Below are 22,755 nucleotides of genomic sequence, written 5' to 3'. Positions count from 1 at the left end.
AGCTGGGGAAGGGTCTGGAACACAAGCTGTATGGAGATCAGCTGAGGAAATGGGGCTTGTTTAGCCTGAAGAAAAGGAGGCTCAGGGGAGACCTTATTACCCTCTACAACTGCGTGAAAGGATGGTGTAGCCAAATGGGAGTTGGTCTCTTCTCCGAGGCAACCGGTGACAGGACAAGAGAGCATAAATTCAACTATAACCAGAGAGGTTCAGGTTTGCCATCAGGAGGCATTTCTTCACTGATAGAGTGGTTTAAGCAGTGGATCAGGCAGTCCAGGGAAGTGGTAGAGTCACCATCCCTGGGAATGTTAAAAAAATTACTATCGCTTAGTGCTATGGTTTAGTTGGCATGGTGGTGTTTGGTGAATATTTGGAAATAATTAACTTGGAGGACTTTTCCAAACTAAATGATTCGGTGATTCTATGATAATTGTAGATGACATTCGCTCTTTCTGCTCTCCTCTCCAGTAGAGTATTGCAATTTCTTTTTTCCTTTCTGCACATCAGATCAAGCGAACCCAAGAGTGTCTGTACTGCTGCAGAGAAATGTGAAAAATATGCTACAGCCTCACATTACCTGGCGCCCACAGGCTTCCCTCATCACTTGGCAGCCAGGCAGAGTGGGGCTGTACCCACCCATGCTAGGGGCACAGTTTTGCCTTTAGAACTCTGTAGTTAAAGCATAAATATGTTTCCTAGATTCCTCTTTATGATAGCATGAAGATACCCGAAACTTTGCAGTATCTAACTGATAGTGAAGTATTCTGCTGCTTACACTTGGCAAGTCCCTTCATTACTAGTCCTTCCAATATTTCATGCTTTCACAGAGATTTGGCCCTCTAATCACTTTTGTGTTCCTGCTAGGTTTTCATTACAGCTATTATTTTCCTTTCGAAGAAATTGCATAAACTACTTCAGTGCAAAGATCTCTCAATGTAAATCAGTCTCCTTGTTTTTATGAGTTTGCAGTTTTGGCAGTATTGGTGATTTTCTAAGAGATCAGAGACTTTCAAGTCTTTAATATACAACTGTTAATTAGATTCTGCTGCCATTAAATCTAAATAAAGATTTTCTAAGATATTTAGCTCTGTTAAGACTGTTCAGGCATCAAATAAATGAGCTTTGTTCTCATACCCAAACAGCACAGGTCACGAACATTCAAAAGAGCCTCTAGGACTGTTGTTTCAGCTTCATACCTAAGAAAGAAATGTAAAGTTGCACTATTCATCGAATTCTGATCAAATCCATGTGGCCTAAGCAGTCAGTACATCTCACAAAATAAGGGCTGTATTCAGTTTTTGTGGCAAGTTTTTAGTTGCCGGGAGGCTACAGGGGTGGCTTCTATGAGAAGACCCCAGAAGTTTCCCCTTGTCCAACTGAGCCGGTGCCAGCTGGCTCCAAGATGGACCCACCACAGGCCCAGGGCTGAGCCCATCAACAATGGTGGCAGTACATCTGGGGTAATGTATTTTAGAAAGTGAAAAAAACCAAACCATCAAGTTTGGTTGGGAGAGGGGAGTGAGAATATGTGAGATAAGCATCTTTGCAGACACCAAGGTAAGCGCAGAGGGAGGGGCAGGAGGTGCTCCAAGCACTGGAGCTGGGATTCCTTTGCAGCCCATGGTGAAACAGCTGTGCCCCTGCAGCTGGTGGAGGACCAAGGGGTGCAGAGATCCACCCACAGCCCATGGAGGACCCCAAGCCAGAGCAGGGGGATGGCCAGGGGAGGCTGTGACCCCATGGGCTGTGGCCCCATGACATGCACTGGAGTGGGATTCTGGCAGGACCTGTGGTCCCATGGAGAGAGGAGCCCATGCTAGAGGGCTTGTGGCCCTGGGGGGGAGCAGCTCATGAAAAACTGCAGTCCATGGGAAGGACCCATACTGAAGAAGTTGGTGGAGGACTGTCTCCCATGGGAGGGCAAGGGAAGAATGAGAGTCTGGAGGTCTTGAGGTCAGTGCTGGGAGAGAGGAGGGAGAGGAAACTGGGAGTAAAGTTAAGCCCAGGAAGGGGGTGTGAGTGTGTGGGGCCAATTTAAGGTGTGTTAAGATTTAGTTTTTATTTCCCATTATCCTACTCTGATGTGATTGACAATAAATTAAACAGATGTCCCCAAGGTGAGTCTGCTCTGCCCATGATGGTAACTGGTGAGTGATCTCTCCCTGTCCTTCTCCCAACCCACAAGCTTTTGTTAAGCTTTTTTCTTCCCTGTCCAGCTGAGGACTGGAGTATTGGAGCAGCCTTGGTGGGCAACTGGCATCCAGCCAGGGTCAACCCACCACATTGTTTTCCAAGTTTATCAGCACTTTAGACAGAAGTAATTTTTTTAGACAGTTGTAATCTGAAGTGAGAAATGGGAGGTGATGATTAAGGCTGGCTGAACTGTAAGAACAAACTTACTGTCACAGTGTTCCTCAAGCCCTCCGGAAACAGCCCCCACTCAGTTATTTTCAGAGCACATATTTGTGTCTCTATTAGGTCGACCCATTTGGTCTAAGTTAGGAGTGTTAATCTTTTGTTGGTTTGAGCCAGTCATTCTGACAGCTACTTAACAATTTGCTCAGTGTTCATATGATCACCTTCTTTAGCCTAAAGTACTGTCTTGATACTGAAATGCTACAAGACAGCACTAACCCATGGAACAAATATAAAGGAATAATATGACATCTCCTGACAAATTTTGGCAAAGTTGCTCGAACAGTTGCCGTGAGTATGAAAGCATTTAGAAGATGAGCCCATTTACTTGTTACCAGCTGTCATTGTTTTATCCTTGGTTTTGCACCATGAGTAGTTTTTTTCCCCATAAAACCACAAACTTCATCATTGGAGCTAAGATTATGCAGGAATTTAGCCTTTTATTTTTTTTGCCATTGATTATTCCAATGGTTGCAAAGTAAAAGAATTGTATTCCATAAAATGTTGGAATTTAGAAAGAAAAAAAGCAATGCCTAAAGTTTTCATGGCTTCGGATTTAGAGAGGCCTGACTTACTGTGACTGGGTTCTGCACATGGCTGCACAGCTGCTATCATGGCAGGGAAGCTGTGGAAGGAAGTTTACTAATTATTTTACAACAGTTTGAAGTGCTTATATTTCTCTATATGCATTTTTCATAGTAGCTGTAACTGATTCTCAGATTAAAATGAAGTGGTTGGATAAACAGATTCCCAGGATTTCAGTAGAAGGTTTGTTTGGCATTTCAAGTCATTTCTTTGAGGAGTGCTCACCTGTGACGGATTACCATGACTACTAATTTATGTCTCAGCCTGTTTTACATTAGTTGTCCCTTCCTGACTCCAATAACAATTTGTTTGTTTAGTTTGTGGCAGATGTGCCAAGCTTGAGGATTAAAAAAATGAATGACTTTTCCTCCACACGTCCCCCAGTTAGGTGCCTCCACACTTTGGTTATTTATTTTGGGCAACATTGTTAGGTTCTTTTATTTGCTTTCTGGTTTCTGAGCTTGAGAGTGGACCTGACTCACATTTTCCAAGCTCTGTGCAAGTGCTAGGAGGGATTGTTTGGGTTTTTTTTTCTTTAGCAAAGTTCTCTTCTACTGCAGTTTCCCTATTCCTGCAACCCAAATCTTGAGAAAGAAAACCTATTATAAAATGTGGTGCAGCAAACCCACAGAAGCTGCCTCTTACTGTGGAGCATTGCTTAAACAAGAGAGAGCTCAGAAACATTGCATGGTGGTCTGTTTGTTGCAAGATGAGAACAGTAGGTATCCATATTATTTGCTGTGTCAAAATATATGTTCTAGGCAGAAGTAAGAAAATTACAGCTGGTACGTGATTCCAGTTATCACGTGATCTTTGGAAAAAACAAACCCATACTGCTTTATGGACAAGGCAACAATTCCTAAACAGTAATTTATAATGAAAGCAGGCCAGAAAGGCTACCAGCATCCAGCCAAGACCCACCACTCATGCAGAACAAGACTTGCAGAAGATGAAGGTAATTTTTTAATTCTAAGCACTTAAAACTCCTTGTTGTATTAAATCTCTGAAGTGTGACTCCACAGCTCGCTGATAGGGGCCTCTTTCCCCTCAAGATGTTGGTTCTCTGGTGGCTGCCCCTGCTGCACTGCACCCTCCTCCCCAACCAAGGAGCTGTGCAGTCACCTCCAGTCCCTCCAGCCTGACTGGCCTCATTTATTCAAGGAGCTGTTACAGTTCTGGCTACAAAGCTATTATTCTCCAAAGAATCTGAGAGTAAAAACTTTCCTCCAAGTGTACACAGTGACTTTCCACTCCCTCAGATGAAACAGCTTAGTAGAATTCATTCCTTCCCTTTTCCTGAGATGCAAGTAGGAAAAATATATTGCAATCTATCACATTAAGAAAAGTTTCCGGAGGATGTGGAGATTTTCCCTCAGTCTGGTCCCAATTACATTTATTTTCTACTTTAAATGTGACCTAGTGTGTTTATAGCAGTTTCAATGCTAGAGTGCTCTCCTGTGGTCCCAAACAGAGTTTGTGTGTCCCAACTCCATTTTGTGATTCTGTCAGTCACATGTATTGGCCCAAGTTTTTCTTCATGTTGGACACTGAGAGCCTAAAAGCCTGAAACCAAAGCATGGAACCATTACAAACCCATTAGAAGGGAAAGTTTGGAGATGTAACTGTCATTGCTAAATCAGTTATTGCTTACAATTTGCTACATAGCTCACAATTTGCTACATTGGTCTAATTCCAGGTAATTTCAGATATCATTTGTCCTCCTCCAGCATAAAGCCACCTTAAAGGAAGAAAAAAAACCTAAATGAACTGGTCTGCCTGTAATATACTATAGAGCTGTGGCATTAGGCATATAAGCCCTTATGTTTCTTTGAATTTAAAGTTGGATTGTCATTCCCTATGCTTGAGGAATGTAAATATGTCTGTGTCTGCATGCAGAAACACAAAACTCAGAAATAAAATACTGAGAATCTGACTGCAAAAAAAACCTAGCTTTGATTTTGCCAACCTTCTGGAGCCTCCCAGCCACAATACTAAATTCTTATTGCAAATCAGCAGTCACAAGCAACATACTGTATTTACTTTGCAATCAGGACAGAGAATGTGCTAGAAATGGCTCATGGGGAGGAAATGAGAGTGCTCAGGAGTCCCATAAATTCGATGCAGGAGGCGCCAGGCTGGTGCTGCATTTGGGTCTCAGTGCCATTCTACAGAGTTAACTAAAACCAGCCTGGCTGATTCCCTCCTTCCTGTGGGCTGTCAATAGGCCCCTACACAGAAAATCACAGAATCTCTGAATTGTTTGGATTGCAAGAGACCTTAAAGATCATCTCATTCCAAGCCCCCTGCCATGGGCAGGGACACCTTCCACAAGACCAGGTTGCTGTTTCAACTACCTCTGGTGAGAGGATTAAAACAGATAAAAGTGTTACCAAAGACACAGGTAGGGACTTGGATCTCCAAATGCACTTTTAGATCCTTGCTGAGAGTTTGGTATTTGTTCTGCAGAGCATGCCAGTACCAGTGTCAAAGTATACAGCAAATCTATTCCATCACTGGGAGATGGAAGCTGGTAGGCAAACAATTCCAATTCTGGCTACTTAAAAGCTGAAGTATCAAGACATGAACATTAAGGCAATTTATGACTTCTTTTGCCTATAATGGCACTGTTTTCCGAATCCCTTCACATCTCCTTTTGACAAAAGGCAATCTAAACCTTCTTAAAACCAAAATTTTTAGCTCCTCAGCCGAACACATGCTGTCCTTTGGGATGGGGACAACATGGTTGACAGACAATAGAGGTGCATACAAAGGGCAGAGTATTTTAAACTCACTGTTCTGTTGTCTAATTTAGAAAATGAATTATAAACTCATTTTCTGATGAAGCTCTGATGGAGTTTGCAGTGGAACTACTATGACCAGTCCTTTTTGAAGATTTATACTTTGGAAGCTCCAATAACTGCGCATATATTTATGCAATTGGTTAACACGTGCACTGAGAAAACTGCGACCGTCATCCAGGTTTGGTGATGACCACAGCCCCTTGTCACTGTTGGTATATCTCTATAACAACACAGTCAGGAAGAGAAAAACATTTCAAATACCAGTATCTCAGTTTATTTTACTAATTTAATGGTACTCTACCTAAAATTTAAAGAGAAAAGCATGCTAGTAAGGTTCAAGCTTTGCTCCAATAATTAAAAAGCCTTGTGAAATGCTGAGAGAGCGAGCCCTGGCTTTTCTTTTACAAGCACTTGGCAGGTCATAAATAAAGCATGAGAGAAACAAAGGAAGTAAAATTGTGCCAGCCCCCAGAGCACCTTAAGGTTCATTTAATTGCTAGCAGTATTTTCCCAGTGAAGGGAAACTGCTTGTGTAAAGCAAGATGCAAAGCAATCGATATTGGCAGCATTCAGTTTGCCGATATCTTACCCATTTTGTTTCATTTATCTGTATTTTTTTGGATATTACCAGCTGCAAACAGGGTAAGTTCAGGTTAGATTAGTAATGAACATGCCCTTAGAAATTTTACTGCTGTGCAGTTAAATGCATTAAGATCAAACATGTATTGGATAGTTAAGCACTTTTAATGGACCAAGCATGTGGCTGCAGCAACCTACATCTTTGTGAAAGGGTCTGACTGTTGCAGTATGGACTGTTCAGCAACAGTCTTCACCCCCCCAAAAAAGCCCACAACCCAAAACCAAAGAAATTTTCATATCAGTCAGTTCAGCCCTTTTTGCATCCATGATTTGCCAGTTTATTTTAATGCAGTTTAGTTTTACATGAATTCCTCTATTTAGTTTATCCAATGTTGGAAGGAAATACCCAGCACAAAAGATGTCCACGATAGATTTCTGTCTGTTCTGTACAGCTTGTGGTGCCTGATTCTGTGAAAAATGTGTCTATTGAAACTAAAAGTGGTGTGCAAAACCCCCTCACCATTAGTTCCTGAAAAAATGCAGAAAGCTTTTTGCAAGTTAGTCTGCATTTTTTAAAAAGAACCTGAGTCCGCTGAACAAATAGTTGAAAATTCAGATATACAGGACCAAAATTAGTCTTAAAGCTACAGATACAAAATTTCATTGACTTCCAAGTGCAGCTGAGAGTTAAACTGTTATCCCAGGTTTAAGCCTGTTCTATAGGCTTTTATTCTGATTATTTTTTACTATGAATCTGCTGTGCCTTCATTCATCCTCAGCTCTTCCATGTCCGTCATGAGCTATCTGTATATTGTGTACAATTCTTGGACCTACAAGACAAGAAAAAAAGACCCTGTGCTGGCTCAAATAACATCTCTTTTCCCTGTGAAGTCTAAGGATTTATTTTCTGGCAATGGAACAGTAACCAGCAGTTTTAGTTCCCAGTCTAGAGAACCTGCTTAAAAAGCTTGACATTTTTGCACAATCTCGGCCAAGTCAGTGGGACTGGCTTCTGGTGGGACTTAAGTGCTCTCTTGCTTTTAAAAGATTAAAGCTGTAATAACATCTTCAATTTGAAAAGAATGAAGAGCAAAGAGTTATATATATTGTAACACTATTGTACTTTGGTGTTCTAGGGCTGCACTGTTACATACCTCAGTTTCTAGAAGAAATGCATGAGACTGCATGTTTAAGCTTTTTTATTAGACATTTTATGAGAAAGCATGACAGACTTGACAAGAAATTAATGGCTAAATATAACTTTACATGTATCTTTACAGCTTCCTGAAAGCTAAAGTTTGTACAGACTTGCTTTAATTACCTAATTATAAAACAATATATAATGCCAAAAAGCTATCAGTTGACATTATCTGTGTATGTCAGCAGCAGTTTGTTTCACTGAGCTTTTGCTTAACTCCTGACTCCCTTTAATCTTCATTCTCTATGGATCTATCAAAGGTAAATAATACAGCTTTGCCCACAATAAGATACTATGATATTTTCTGCACATCAGTGCTAAGAATCTTATCAGAAGCACCAGCCACTTCTAAAGAAGCTCTGATCTAAAGAATTGGATTCCAGTCTGAGGATTTCCTTGGCAGATGCAGCATTGGCTGATTTTTGGTGGCACTCTTTGCCATGTCTAACTCATACACACACGAGAGTTGTTATACCACATTGTTTTGTGAAATGAAGAATAAGGATAAAGGGCAAGTCTTACTCTTTGGCCCAAGTAGCTGAAAACCCCTGGAGTTCTCTGGATTTGCAAAGGCAACAGTGGAATGGCTTTTCCATGCATGCATATTAACCAACCCTGTTTGCCTCAGCAGAGAGCAGGAGGGAGCACCACTGTACATATCAGCACTCAGCTGGCAAAAACCTTTTCCAGGCTTTCTCAGGGTCCTGTTGCTGTGAGTTCCTGGCCATCAAGGCAAGCTCCATCCTATGGAATCAATTCAGTATTTCAGTTCTTCAGATGGGACTGGGTGGACCATGCAGGAGCTGTAAGTCACCCACCCACCTGACCAGCAGATGAAGGCCAAGGGAGGTGCCCTCAAACATCTGAAATCAAGCATCTGGATTGAGCCCTAGCTCCCTTCTTATGAAAGGGGTTCCTTTTATAAGGATTAAGAAGGCACGATCAGCTCCTGGGTTAAGTTTATCATGTTTTAAAGCAGACACATGGCTGAGGTGCAATCCAGTACTGACATAAATCTCGCTAGTGCCTTTGATTGCATGGAAAAGCATGCCTGGGTTAGGGGGAGAGATTGTGAATGCTTCATATACATCATCATAAATTAGGAGTGGCAGCCACATTCTCCAAAGCTAATTAAATGTAACTCTTTCAGTCTTCCCAGCACATGCAAACATATTCTTTTTCCTTTAGCTAAAAAATGTTGCCTGCATGCTTTCTCTTTCTTCTTTTTACTTATGTTTATTGTTTGTTAGAACATCTGGCCTCTTTCCAGAAGGAAGCAGCTTTGATGACTCTCCTGCTGGCACAACTCAGAGAAACACATGGAATTTTTATTCTTCATTTCCATCTTAGCAGCAGCAGTCAGAAATAACTGTCCAGCTAACACTTAGAAAGAATGACAGCCACACAAAGGTTTTAGGAAAATCAAACTGTGTGAAAATGTCTGTCAAGGATTTAAACACCATTCTAGAGACAGACCTGGGGACACCAGATACGTGTTTTGTTTATCAGAGGATCACTTTTATTTAAGAATATGACTGTGTATATGGAGTAAGATAATTAAATACAGAGAAGAGACACTGCTTGAACTAGCTGTGTTTTCAAAGGAGCTGGTGAAGGGTCTGGAGCACAAGTGCTGAGGGGAGCAGCTGAAGGAGTGTCACACTCTTCAGCAGTAGCCCAAGGCAGTTGTGTGGATACAAGCGTGGGAGCAGCACTGGATGTGCCACATTTCCCTGGAAGCAGCAGCAGCTCAGGGACTGGAGAGTATGAGACAGCACTGCACAGAGGATCACAGCAGTGATTCCACAACGTGGGGAGCTTTAAAATCAGTACTGGCATTTGGTAAAAAGTGAAGATAAATGGACTTTTTTGTAACTTCACCATGGTAATTTATAAAAGAAGGGTGAGGGACAAAGGACTGGCTCTTGCTTCTTCATTTAGACACTTTTATCTGGGTCTATGCAGATTCCTGCAAATCAAAGCTACTGTTCCTACTGCACTTCTTGATGAGGATCTAAAACAAATCAGCTCTGAACGGATGCTTATAAGGAAATAGAGTGGGATTTCAGGAAGATATTTATCTCTAAAAAAATAACCAATTGTTCAATTAAAATTAAAAGTGACTTAAAAAGAAGGCTATCATTCTTAACACATTCTAATTTATTTGCAAACACTGTTTTTCCCCCTTCTTCTCATTTTCCAAAAGGCTATCCAATACAGCAATTTAATGAAGATTTTATTTGACAATTCTTTATGCTAATCTAAACAACACAGATTAGAATCTATGCAAAAGCTCTCTGAATGACTGAATATTTTGCACAAATGCAAACAGGCAAGCTCTTTCTAATGAAAGGTGCTACATGGCTGAAGATGGTTGGAATTACCATTCAAGACATTTCACAAATAAAGAAAATACCAGCACAAAGCCATCAGCTATCAAAGAAAAGCAATAGAATATGGCATCCATGTTTTCAAAAATAAAGTTAGATAATTTCATGACCACAATGCCTAAATTAATTTTCATATGTTGTTATGATCTGGAAATAGGATGCTGAATCTGAGATCTACCAGCCAGCCTAGTTGGAAAGCATTTGGAGAGCATAGGTCTTCCCTGCATCCTTTGACTGATTCCTGTATATTCCTACCTTTTAGATGAGATTTTTTTTTCTCTGTACTGTATTCAAGTGTTTGCAAACTCTTAGGACCATCAAGCAATTCCCCAAGACTCTGTGTGACTTGAGGTAGTAAATATTTCAATAGGAATAAATTTCTTTCAGACTGGCCAGTATCTTAGCATCCTCAGTGATCAGTATTACTCATCAGCCCCTCAGATACTTACATAAATTAAGACTTGGATGTTTGAAGACACTTAAGGTAAAACTCAAGTGCTTTGAAAAATCAGGGCCTATAAACTTAGATTTAATAAAACATTTGCTAAACCTCTTCAAATTAAAGAACTTGCATTTTAAGAAGTTGAAATTAATGATCCAGAATTAATATTTTGCTTTGGATTTGCCAATTTTCAAGAGTAACTGATCAGAACAGTAAATCTGTGTAGGACTGTGCATGAGCAGACAAACTGGAGTGTTCCAATCCCATTACAAAGTGAAGCCTCTCAGAATTGGGTGATTTTTTCCAGAATGTCTCTTTGTACCTGCTGCCCTGGCTGTTGCTTTACAGTGACAGCCACTCTTCACTGGCTTACGTGGGAATCACAGAACAACTTACATAGGTTCAAAAAGATGCTGATAACTGAAATGATTTTTCATGCAGGCATAAAGATCCACCACTGTCACATCCAGAGCTGTGTCACTGAACTGAGCCACTGAGGCTTAACTGGGTGTGCCTCTTTTGCTGGAGTAGGCTGGAGGGCAGGGGCTGTGACATAGGAACTCAGAACCTAAAAAAACCCCAGATCTGAAAATAAAGCCAACTCACCAACTGCCACAATCAAATATGGGATTGGAATTCATCCCCTGGACCTGTATTTGCATCAGGTCCATTTGAGAGAAGCAAAAATACTGTTTGTCCTGCTTAATCCAAGTTTCATCCTAGCCCAGCATCTTTGGAGGGCAAACACTTTTAATCCTGGTGGGTAACAGACACTTCCACAATTAATTCAACATCTGCTCACCACTTTGAGTCACACCTAACAGATGGGCCACATCAGCTGGGAAAAAAAATTAAATGGAAAGGGCACCTCATCAGTTCCCTGACTGAAACACTTTGTGACATATTGCAAATGGCTATTAAAAAGGAAGGAAGACAGCTGTAGGGGAGGAAGTTATCTTTAAATTGTATCCATTAATACTGTGCAGGTAGGAACAAACCCAGAGTCTGTTTTGAATCCTGCACCCCAAAGCCATTATTCCTTTCACCTCACTGTCTTTGCCTGGCAAAAGGTGGCAGCTGGCTCCCTAGAGCTGTAGGCATTCCAGGGAGGTGGGATTCTGCCTGCTTGCATTATCACAGGACAATCAATCTGATCTCTGGAAGGTGCCCAGTTTGTTTAAAATGTGTCTACGAAACCTGCTTGATGAAGTTACCCAATTTGCATGATCAATGAGAGTTTGATTAGTGAGGTTTGTGACATCAGAATAATTCGAGGGCTGGTTTCCAAGCTAACACAATTGTACTTTGAGCAATGGGCACAAGAACAATCAAGTGCAGCTTAGATTCTCACATTACCAGTCCTCTTTTTCATTCTCAACGTGCTTCATAAACATTAATGTCTGCCTGTCAAAATGTAGCTTCTACAAGTGTGATGAAGATTTAATCAGACTGAGGAAAGCTTCCAATCAGCATTATTGTGAGCACTTAACGTGACAGAGAGACAGTAGAAGGTTTCTGAACAAGTTCTGCACTATATAAATGCATTCCCTTGTGTTAAGTGACAATTTGTCAAAATAACTTAAGTAATTTTTTGTCTTTTCTAGGACCCAACCTTGCAACTCCTAGAATAAGAAGGAAATTGCTTAGTTTTAGAAATGATACATTAGCCAAGGGACAGGACATAAAAGCCAATGATTACTCGGCTTTTCTTTGAGAGATTTATTTTAAAAAAAAGTATTCTAGGTAGGTCCAATCAGGAGCCTAAAGAGCTGCTGAGTCTCATCAGCTTTAGTTCCATGCCTGCAAATAATTTTGCAATTGTTTCTGTCCACCTTCCCAAACTGGCCTGTTATAGACAGAACACAGAACAGGCACTCAGGCCACCCCAGACAGCTCCTTGTGCCCGTGTGACTCACCTGGACATTGCTTGTGCTGCTGTCTCTCAACCAAAATGATGATGCAGGGCACAAGGAAGCATCACTACTGGATCCCATGTTCAGTCAGTGCAATTCCAAGCAGTATTCACCATACAGCCACAGAACAGGGCTAAATGAGGTTTCCATTGTGGCAATAGCCATTGCCCAGACAGACTTCTTCAGCAACGTGCTCAGCAAACAAAGCATTAGCAAACAATTTATCCCTAATGTTCTTCAGAGGGATGTTGGAAGTCCCTATGAGAGCAGAGGCATTACAACACCCCATGAATTGTTTCCTGAAAAGCTCTAGGACAGAGTAGCTGTGAGTTCTTGCCCTGCACTGTGTTAGAAATAGGCCACAAAAAACCACATCCACAACTGAGAACTAATCCTGCTCTCACCACTGTGACTTCCCCCACCTCAGTCACTACTTCCAGTAATGACACAGTGCTGCACCAGAACAGCTCTACAATGAAATGTAAAGACTATAACGTTTAAAGACATTTTGTTGGTTTCAGCTTCATTTAAAAAACCCTAAGCCACAGCAGGATACTGAAGCAAAACAAAATAAGTGAGGACGTGCAAGATTGCAGGTACTGCTTCCTCAGCAGGAAGAGAAATACTCCTCTCACTCCCAGCCTGTGCAGCATCACACTGCTGAAGAACTTGGGTAGGAAAACCCACCAGTAGTTATCATGGTTTGTAAATTGCTTTTTTCCAGTAATTATTTTGGAAGTTAAATTCTATGCCGATGTAAGCAAAAGCAGTACAGCTCTAGGGTAGCACCATTTGCCTATGCCTGTTAGTGCTGTGATCCCATAAAAGCAGACACGTAAAATAGTTGTCCAGTCTATGCCTATTTAAAGGAAATTTCCTTTAATTAGCTTTAATTTGGTCCTACACACAGGGAAGCATTTGTGGTTGGAGCATACCTGAAGTATGTCTTCATTTAGTTTTGTCCAAAAGGAATTCAATGAAGTGTTCAGGGAGCTCAGCAATAAAAACTACAGGTGTGTAAGTGGGGGTGATGGATAACTTCAGGAGTGAGCTCCTGATCCAAACTAACTCAAGACCTGGATGCAGTTTCTTTGGCTTTGACTGCAGTGGAAAGCAGCACCTTTTCTTTGTCCAAACATAGACTGAACAAGTTGAAATGTCTGCACCTTGATCCTGCAAGAGCTACAGGACAGCTCGAGTCCTCTGGTGTCTCTTGTCATCCCAGAAAAAGCCCAGGGAAACGATGATGAGCACTGGGGCTGTGTCAAGTTCTAATTGGATCTGGATGGAAGATCTTCATTGTTTCTCCCAGCACCAGTTTTAGACAGTCAAGTTTACTTCAGCTGCAAAAATGATCTTTTTTGCCTCTGCATCCCTTTGGATAGGAATTATTAACAGGCAGATAGTACCCAAAATATTCAAGAACATGAGCTGAAATTCCCAACCCCAGGGTGTGGTTGTTGTATTGTGGGGTTTTTTGTGGTTGTTGTTTTCTTTTTGTTTTTTTTTTTTTTTAACTAAGCAATTATTTGCAGTTCCTTTTTGCAAGGTGAAAAAACAGTCTTCAAGTTCAGTGAGAATGTGGTTCAAGTTGTATTTCAGAACAATACATAATTTGAATTTATACACTTAGTAAGGAAGCCAAAAAAGTTCTGAAAACAGGTCAAAGAAAATAAGGAGGCGAGAAAAGAAGACTAGAAAAAGTGGTTGTAATTGTTTTACACTTGGCTGGAAACAAAAAAAAAAAAAAAAGAATGGTTACAACTACACAAGAAACTTGGCATAGATAAATTTTCAGTAAACAACTTTTGTTAATCTGAAAAAAGAGGTCTGAGTACAGTAACTTCTAAACAAGCTAGACCCAAGTAACAGCAGAGCTGCCCTTTTGACAGTGTCTGTGCCAACTCCAGTATTTGTTTTACATTGCAATGATGTGACAGGGCTGATTTGTACTTTCCTTGGCTTTTACAACAATAGTAGCAAACTGATAAAGCTTAAGGGTAAAGTAGCTTATTAGCACTGGCACCTTAGCCAGCAAACATCATAGAAAGGACTTAAATCAGAAATTGCATCTGTGCCCCTTGCTTTTGGCTGATAACAGCAAAACACAGGATACCAACAAATCAGCCACATCAATCACCAATGCTGCTAAAACTGTCAAGGAGCAAGATTAGTGCAGACCTGACACAAAATGTGTCAATGCTGAGCCTGTTGTCCCTATCCCCCACATAAGGTGTCAACTCTATTAAAAGGCAAAGGAGAGCTTGGTGTCAAATTTGAAAGGATGAACATAAACCATTTCTCATGACAGAGTTTACTAAATATCTAACCTCAACACTGTCATACCCTACCCTGCAACAATCAAAGAAGGGTGCAAACCAAATAACAGCAAGCTCAAAATAATAACCCTTTTCTCTGGGGAGAACACTGGATGCCTGGTGCACTTGCCTTTTGTCCCTCAGGATGATGCCCAGGAGAAAGACACACACTACAAAGGGTGAGTGTTGCTTCTGGGCAGAGAGGAAACTCAGACCTGACCAAGCTTCCAGAAAAGATTTCTGTGTCACAAGGCTGGTGGCATTTGAGTCCCAGCAGCCCAAGCTTCAGCAACACCTCGCTTTCTCCCACTTCACTTGCCCAAAAAATCTTCTGCACTTTTTTAATACAACTGCATTCTGTGCCATGTTTTATTCATAATTACAGCTGTGCCTGAGGGCACACAGCTCAGCATGGAACCACAAGACATTACTTCAAGGCAAAGTTGGCATTAAATTAATATGACATGCATCAATAAGATATTCCTTTGGCCATCCTGAACACAGAGAGGTCAAATGTTCAGGAACAATCTCTGTTTTAGCACCTGAAAAACAACACACAGCTTGCTTTTTTTCTTTTCTTGACAGAAGCTATGTAGAGTGTAAAAAATACCAAGTTTCAAACTGGTATTTACTTGCCAAGTAAAGCTAAACGTGCTATGAGAAGTTTGATGTTTGATTTGGTACAGGAAATGCAGCTGAGAGAGGTGGAGAGCAGCTGCATTTCAAAGGGAAATCCTGATCTCGGGTCCTCGAAGGAACAAAGGGACACAATCTGAGATCCAGCTTGCTTATCTAACAACTGCAAGATGAAAAACAAAGCTCTGTTGCATGCGAAAATGCACTGCAGATATCATCTTTTATGTATCAATTTCATTCCATACTGAATACTTACAGAGTATCAAACAGTGGATTCTGAAATGCTCGATTAAAAACACCATTAGAAAAAATAATTAACCTTTAAGTTAGGAATTGAAGTCACACTAAACCCAAAATCTGCCCTGCACATAGCAACAACAGGTTGCAGAGCTACTGCTCCAATGCACTAAGCTCTTGTACACTGTTTAAAGGGATGCAGTGTAAGCACAGAGTTGGAATCATCCAAGCGCTCGAGCACAAAAGTTCAAATTCCAGCCAGGCTGACTCAGTCCTTCCGCCTTCCAAAGTACATAAATCTAATTCCATGCAGTTTTACTGTGGAAGGAACTCTAAAAAGCAGGGGTCCTCCTCCCTGCTCTGTCAAAGCTGAGGATTCCCTCTCCTATATTTTCAATTGTTCCCTGCCATTCCTCATGCCAGAACTGACTGGCAGGCTCCATGTGCAGCAGTCAGGAGGTTTCTTGTTGATATCAAACACGTTGCTTTGTGAGCCCAATAACAAGTTATAGAAATACAAATGACCTGGTGCAGTAATTTACAGTTAGTGCAATACAGCTCCAAAAACTGGCGACAAAAAAATCCCCTAACTGCATTTTAAGATGCATAACCTAAAACATTGTAGAACAGTGGCACCAAATCCAAAACTAAGAAGTTGCTGTTTGTTTTCTTACAAATACTTTACTTACAAAGAAATGTTCTAGAATGCTAGCAATATTCAGGATACACCAAATTTGCAGACAATTTACAGGCAGAATTGTTTGGCCAATGTCCATGATGCAGTCACTAAGGATTTACTGCAACTGTTTTACCTCCTGTAGGAGGTGTGGGGAAAGCCAATGATCTTCATTAACATCAGTAAAGGCAAGGCAGCATCACAACAAAATGCAGAAAAGATACCGATGTCAAATATTTTCATTATTCTTTTTATATCAAGTAGGTTTTGCAGCTATGAGTACTGAACAGACCCAGATCTCCCTAACTCCACTGAAGTCCTTTCCTGCAGAAACTCATTTCCAGCATTTTTGCACTGACAGTAAGGAAATAAGGCAATATCTAGAGAGACAATCACTTCAGAGCCAGCTAGTGGAAGTGCAGAAAAGATAAGTATGTGCTTAATTGAAGCAATCCAGCAAGTGAGGAGAGAAAAAAGGAGTATCTGGTGCAAGACAAGCAGGTGGAAGTGTGTCTGAGAAGACTTGTTTGAGATTTTATCCTGTGATGATAAAGAAATGAGTCATCATCCATCACTATGAATAAACTCTAAAGTTAAATCATTTGATGTGGTAACTTAAAACCACATTCAGTTTTAGATTCTTTTCTAAAGCTACATCAAAGAACAGGAACTTCCAATAATTCTCATTAAATACCACAGATTTACACAGGTACTCCAGTACTTTGGCTCTTGAAAAACAATTTTCTCAGTGCTTCAGGACAGCTTTATGAAGTATCTCAGGGAAAAGACAGTTATCTACAATGACACACCCAGGGCAAAATAACCCCCCAAACATGAGCTAGCAGGTCACAGCACAAAGGGCAACAAAACAGCTTTAAGAGTCCTGTCAGATGCTGCAGTCACAGACACCATTTCAATAGCCATGGTTATTAAAGCAGCACAACTGCACTTAAGAGTGTTCAGCATTATCAGATCACACTTTTATTCATTTAAATGGTGCATGAGCATCAATGATCACACATTCTGACTGACTAGTGGCTTCTTCACAATACTGTGCTGGTGTCAAAACTAAAATGCTTCAGAGAAAGGTGTCAGAAATTCTAAGGGAAGTCTGCTTCCAGTCTGAAAATATATACATACACCTTTTTTGTAGATTGCAAGGGGCTTTATAGCCCTATCAGTTATAGTGGTCACCATGCTGCTTTCCACATCTTCCAGACAAAATACACAATTCGAGGACGAATCCAAAACAGAATAATTATCAATAGAAAGCTACTGACAGCTCCTCTGTAAACATTATAAAATCCTATCTCACTGTTTCTAGAAAGCAACTAGATCCTCCATAGTTGCAAATTATCTTCGAGCTATCACAGGAAAGATTCCTTAGAGATAAATCCAACAGTTCTGAAAAAACTATGACTGAAAATGGCAATGGTAATTATTGCAAACTTAGCCAGAGTAATATAATATATCCTATGCAGCTTATAAACATCTTGGCATATCAAATCTCAGTAAGGTTTAAAAGCAAGCATTTCCCTGAATTCCAGTTACTCAAAGGCAAGAAATTAACCTTCCCACTCCCCCTCTTTCAATTATCTCAATTTCTGAAAAAGATGAAAAAATGTATAGACATATTAATATTATATCCCATGACCTCAGCAGTGTGATCTCCAAGTGGATGCAGAGGATAACTTGCAGAAAGATGGCATGACAACATCTAAAGAGCACATGCAGGTCACTCACTAAAGCAGCATTTCTTAAGGAAAATAGTTACTTAAAGAATGTTTCAATTCAAGCAATGCTTCAGAAATTTATTTCCTACATTTCAGCAATGTGAAACAAGAACAACATTCCCAGGTAAGATTTATTTTGTGACACTTCTTCACTGATAATGTTTTGCAACCTAAACCCAGGAGGAGGAACTTAAGGCTAGTTTGAATAAGATGTAGCCTAAGCAGGCAGTGTTTCAGGAGAATGCAGCACACACTGACTCATAAAAGTAACCCTTCCAAGGCAGAGGCATCTTAGGTTTATAGAAGTGGGATGCAGCTACTATTTCTTGTCAAGCTGACAGTTTTGGCATACAATATCAATAAAATCTCTGAAGGAACTGGACTACTACTGTGCTTCTACTGCATGAATTTTTGGAAATAAATGCATTGAAATGGTATAATCATTGAAATGCTCAAAAAAACTCTCTTCGTTTGATCTGAAAATATCAGATAATTAATAATCAAAAAATATGCCTGTTTCTCAGCATAATCTTGGTATCTCTTAACAGTTAATCCTGCATGCATTTCCAAGCTAAAGGGCCAAAGGGAGGCTGATGTTAGGTCTATCCTTTAAAGGCCAGCATTTCAAGTGTTAAGGGTTTTACAGCAACACCAGCTGAGCCCTGCTGCAAGATAAGCACCTTTTCCTTGCTGAATGCACCCAGACTTCAGGCTCATTAACAAAGCTGCTGCATTCATGCAGCACTGGCTTTTCCACCACCCTCCCTCCTGCTTTGCAGTTCAACTTCTAGAGCTCCTTGCTGTCCCAATATTAATTCTTACCTAATTAGATTGAATTTCCCGAATTCTAACAAACATACTGTTTCTGCAGCAGCTTCTTTCTAGCTACACAGTTAACACTGTTCTGTGGACTCTGAAGCTCTTTCCTAACACATTTCAACAAAATATAATCATTCATATACATCTAACAAAAAAGAAATCACATTACTGTATTGCAATTAACAAAATTAAAATGCATTCAAGTCTAAAGACAATTCTCTGAGAAACCCCATTCAGATAATTAAAAATAATGCTGAAGTTATTTGTTCAATGGCCTAGAAGTTATTTTCCAGGCTCTTCCCAAACTGAAGCTGTAGTCCCCTATGAGACCATTTCCTCACATGCTCTAGGTACAATCAGATGTGCAGATCCAGGGAATAGGAAAAGCTAGCCTTTGGTCTTCAGTAACCCCTGGTATCCCAGTCAAGACACACAGGCAGACTTGCCTGTCCAGGATATCAAACCTAAAGCTTTCTCTACAGGGCAAACAGAAAATTTCAGTGTTCAAACCCTTCAAAGACCCAAAGGGATGACCATCTAACTTCAGAAACCCACTTGTGTACAATCTACCAAAAATAATCCACCTTTAGAAGATAACAGAAGCCAAAGCACCAGTTTAAACATGCATGCAGAATTGTTCAGACAAGAAGCTTTAGATAAACCCAGCTGAAACCACTTGCTCCAAAATTCTTAGGTTGGTGGAGCTGGAGGGAGGAAAGGAAACAGCAGGAGAAAGCCTCTGAGCACACACAGTACTGCAGCATTTCTGAGGGGATCCAAACCTTCTGCTATGCACTACCCTGGGGCTGAAGTACCCCATCTGTGACCTGCTCAGCTTTGCAGTAGTTTGTCTAAACTCCAGTTTTAGGTATAACCACCTTATCTAGATTCTGCTTGTTGGAAACTAGTCATCTTTAAGTTGGCATAATAATGTAAGTCTAAACCTGCCTTATTATGAGAGAAGTCTAAAAATACAGCTTAAAATAACAGCTATTTTCTACAAGTTCTATTCTATGTCAGAAGCAGAAATTATTTGCAGCAAGTTGTTGGGTTTTTTAGTATTAAATGTTAACACTTAGCCATCCAAAGAAATCTCTCTTCATCTACTTGTGGAGGGTGAAGAGGCAAGGCACAGAAAAATAGAACAAAATGGTTATTTTTTCAATTTATTTGCAGCATGGTAACTTAAAGACTGGTGCACAGAGTATTATTAGAAGTCTTGAAGTTATGTTTACATACCAAAATGTTAGTGAGAAGTTATTACTTTTATCTGTATCCTGAAGTGGCTAACCCAATTGATTCAGGTAAGAAACATGTATAGCTTATTTAAAATATTCACTTCGAATTGCAACAATGTCAAATACAAAGTACTTGTAAGCCAATTTTATTTTCAAGTTTAACGATCTTTCTAGTGTAGTTTTAAGTTTTTTCCCACATAAAATTATTTTTATAACCCATGAATTATACATGGAATCCTTAATGTTAAAGGGTTCTGCTCAGCAACACCCCTTCCCCTGGATTTCAAACCTGTATTTTCTTCATTACATAGGAATTATTTTATTACAGGTTTGTTAAGATCCTAAATGAAAACCAACTTACTTCTCTTTATCCATTGTGTCAATATTTAACCTTTACCATACTGTTCAGCAATGCACAGTGATGTGCTATTAAAACATATAAAAGACAAAGGAGCAAACATTTATCAAATAAAAATTGGGTAACAGATCACACAGTGAGGAGGGATGCTAAGAGAAGGATCTACAGTAAAATATCTCCAGAAAGCTACTCAGTGCTACTACCTCTGCAGAGCCTGAACCACATTCTGAAGACACTGAATAAACTCAAAACTGGGCTTCTTGCATAGCTTCTTCATCAGAAGGTGGTCACCAACTAGTGCTAGAGAAAAGTACAGTGAATTGTCCAAAACATTCAAGTAACAAACCAGAGGAGTTGTAACAATGCAAACTCAAAACAGCCTTTTCCTTATTACATTGCACTCCACATTTTGCTCCTTTCTTCTTTTGGCAAAAGTTTTTTGGGCTGGTGGTGGTGTCAATTGTCTTGCTTTCTTTTCAGTTCCTAAAGCCATTTAAATACAACAAAGTAAAAAAGGAACAGCAAACAAGGTACAGTACTTCCAAAAGTGAATTTTGCATCTATGTGGAATCAGCAGACTACAAAAGTATTTTGGAACAGGTGGGAGACTTGTGTTACTGGGTGGCAAGAGCAAGAAAAATCAAGTGAAACACAACTTAAAAGCAAGCTAACAACCGAGATTGGCCTCATTAAAGCAAATCCTATTAAAAGCCTTACCAACTTAAAGCTAGGAAGGAAAGCATCTTCTGCTAACAGCATTACTGCTGTGACCCACAACTAGCAGCATACCTCACGCCAGTGTCCTGGCCCCAACTTTTCTTCACTTGATAATGCTTATTCTTGTCAGGAGAAAGTAGTGACATGTAGTGATACCTGAAAACTGCATTTGCAGAAGGCTGCACATCTCAAAAACCAGGTGTACACTGTGGGAACAAGTAACTGCAACTCATACTTCTCAGGATGCATGCTGACAAGTAAATCCAACTTCTGGTTTTCAAAACTGGTTTCACAGCAGAAATTACTTTACTAGAGGATTGTTTGGAAACTGAACTACAACATTTGTCTAAAAGTAATTGGAAAATGCCATTTTCCCTGCAAGATTCATCTATCATTACCATTGAAAAATGCTTTCTAATGCACTGTAGTAACTCTGACATAAGGCAAACACATTTTATGTTGTCTTCCTTGCATCATTTGACCTACTTTGACCAGAACTTCTACTTGTGAATCTAAAGTGAATTTACTTACTAATTAAAATTTTGTCCTGCATCACAGTGCCCTGCCAGAAACTGCTCTGTATGATTATCTCTAAAAGATACCCACTACTGCTTGAAGAGAGCAGAAAGAAAACAAAAACCCTCACAGAAAGGGGGAATCCCAACATCAGACAAACTTTGTTTTAATAACAGACATTATTCTTTTTATAAAACTACTTGTGTGGCATTGCCCAAATACACAAATTGCAGACATTTGGGTTGAGAATTATTTCATCAGAAGACAAAATGAAAGACTGAATATCTTTTCATTTGATAAATATGACATTTTAAGGGCATCAGTCTTATTTTAAAATGGAAAAAAAAATCTCAAAACAGACAAAATCCATTACTGTGTTACTACAGCACAACTTCAGCATTTCTTGAGGGAAAGAATTTCTTGCACAAAGAGAAATCTATTCTTAATTCTTATAATAGTGAAGAAACTTGAGCTGTCTCTCAAGAACTAATTCTTCAGAAGTTCTTTTTTTATTAATTTAGAACTATACCAAATCAAGCTAACATATTTAAAAGAACTTCTAAATAAAACAACTCAGAAAAGCCAGACTGGAGATAGCACCTGAATTCTTATGGTTCTCCAAGACAAGAAGAGTGGACCTGCACTGGAGTATTTCACACCATTTGCTAGAGACAGTCACCCTCTCTCTCCAACCTACAATGGACAATTACATGCAACTTGTAAAAGCAAGCAGTTAAGCTTTACCAAGGAAATTATGATTGTCACAATGCAACAGAATATTAAGGCCAGTGAATAATAACTGAATAATTATAAATAACACAAATGTTTACTAAGGCCTGCTTTTCCAAACAGAACCAGAACAAAAGCACAACAATTCTGTAGTGTACCAAGTGTATATTTCAATTTACTGTAATGCAGTCTAACAACAAATTTGGTCATAATTTACCAGATATACATAAATGATTTAAGTAGTAAAAGAAGATTCAGTTCCAAGAGAATAAGTTCATACCTTGAAGAAAAAATCCCAACAAAACAAAAGGGAAAAAAAAAGGAAAATACATTAAGAATGTAGAGCCAGGTCCAGTTTCTAAGCATTAAGTGAGCAGTATTCTAATAAAGCAGATTTAGGTGAATTTCAGATATATATATATTTATATATATAGACAGATCTACCAATTGTAAAC

Source organism: Ammospiza nelsoni, chromosome 1 (assembly GCF_027579445.1).
Source record: "Ammospiza nelsoni isolate bAmmNel1 chromosome 1, bAmmNel1.pri, whole genome shotgun sequence".
Taxonomy (NCBI): domain Eukaryota; kingdom Metazoa; phylum Chordata; class Aves; order Passeriformes; family Passerellidae; genus Ammospiza; species Ammospiza nelsoni.
Note: the sequence above shows the minus strand (reverse complement) of the source record.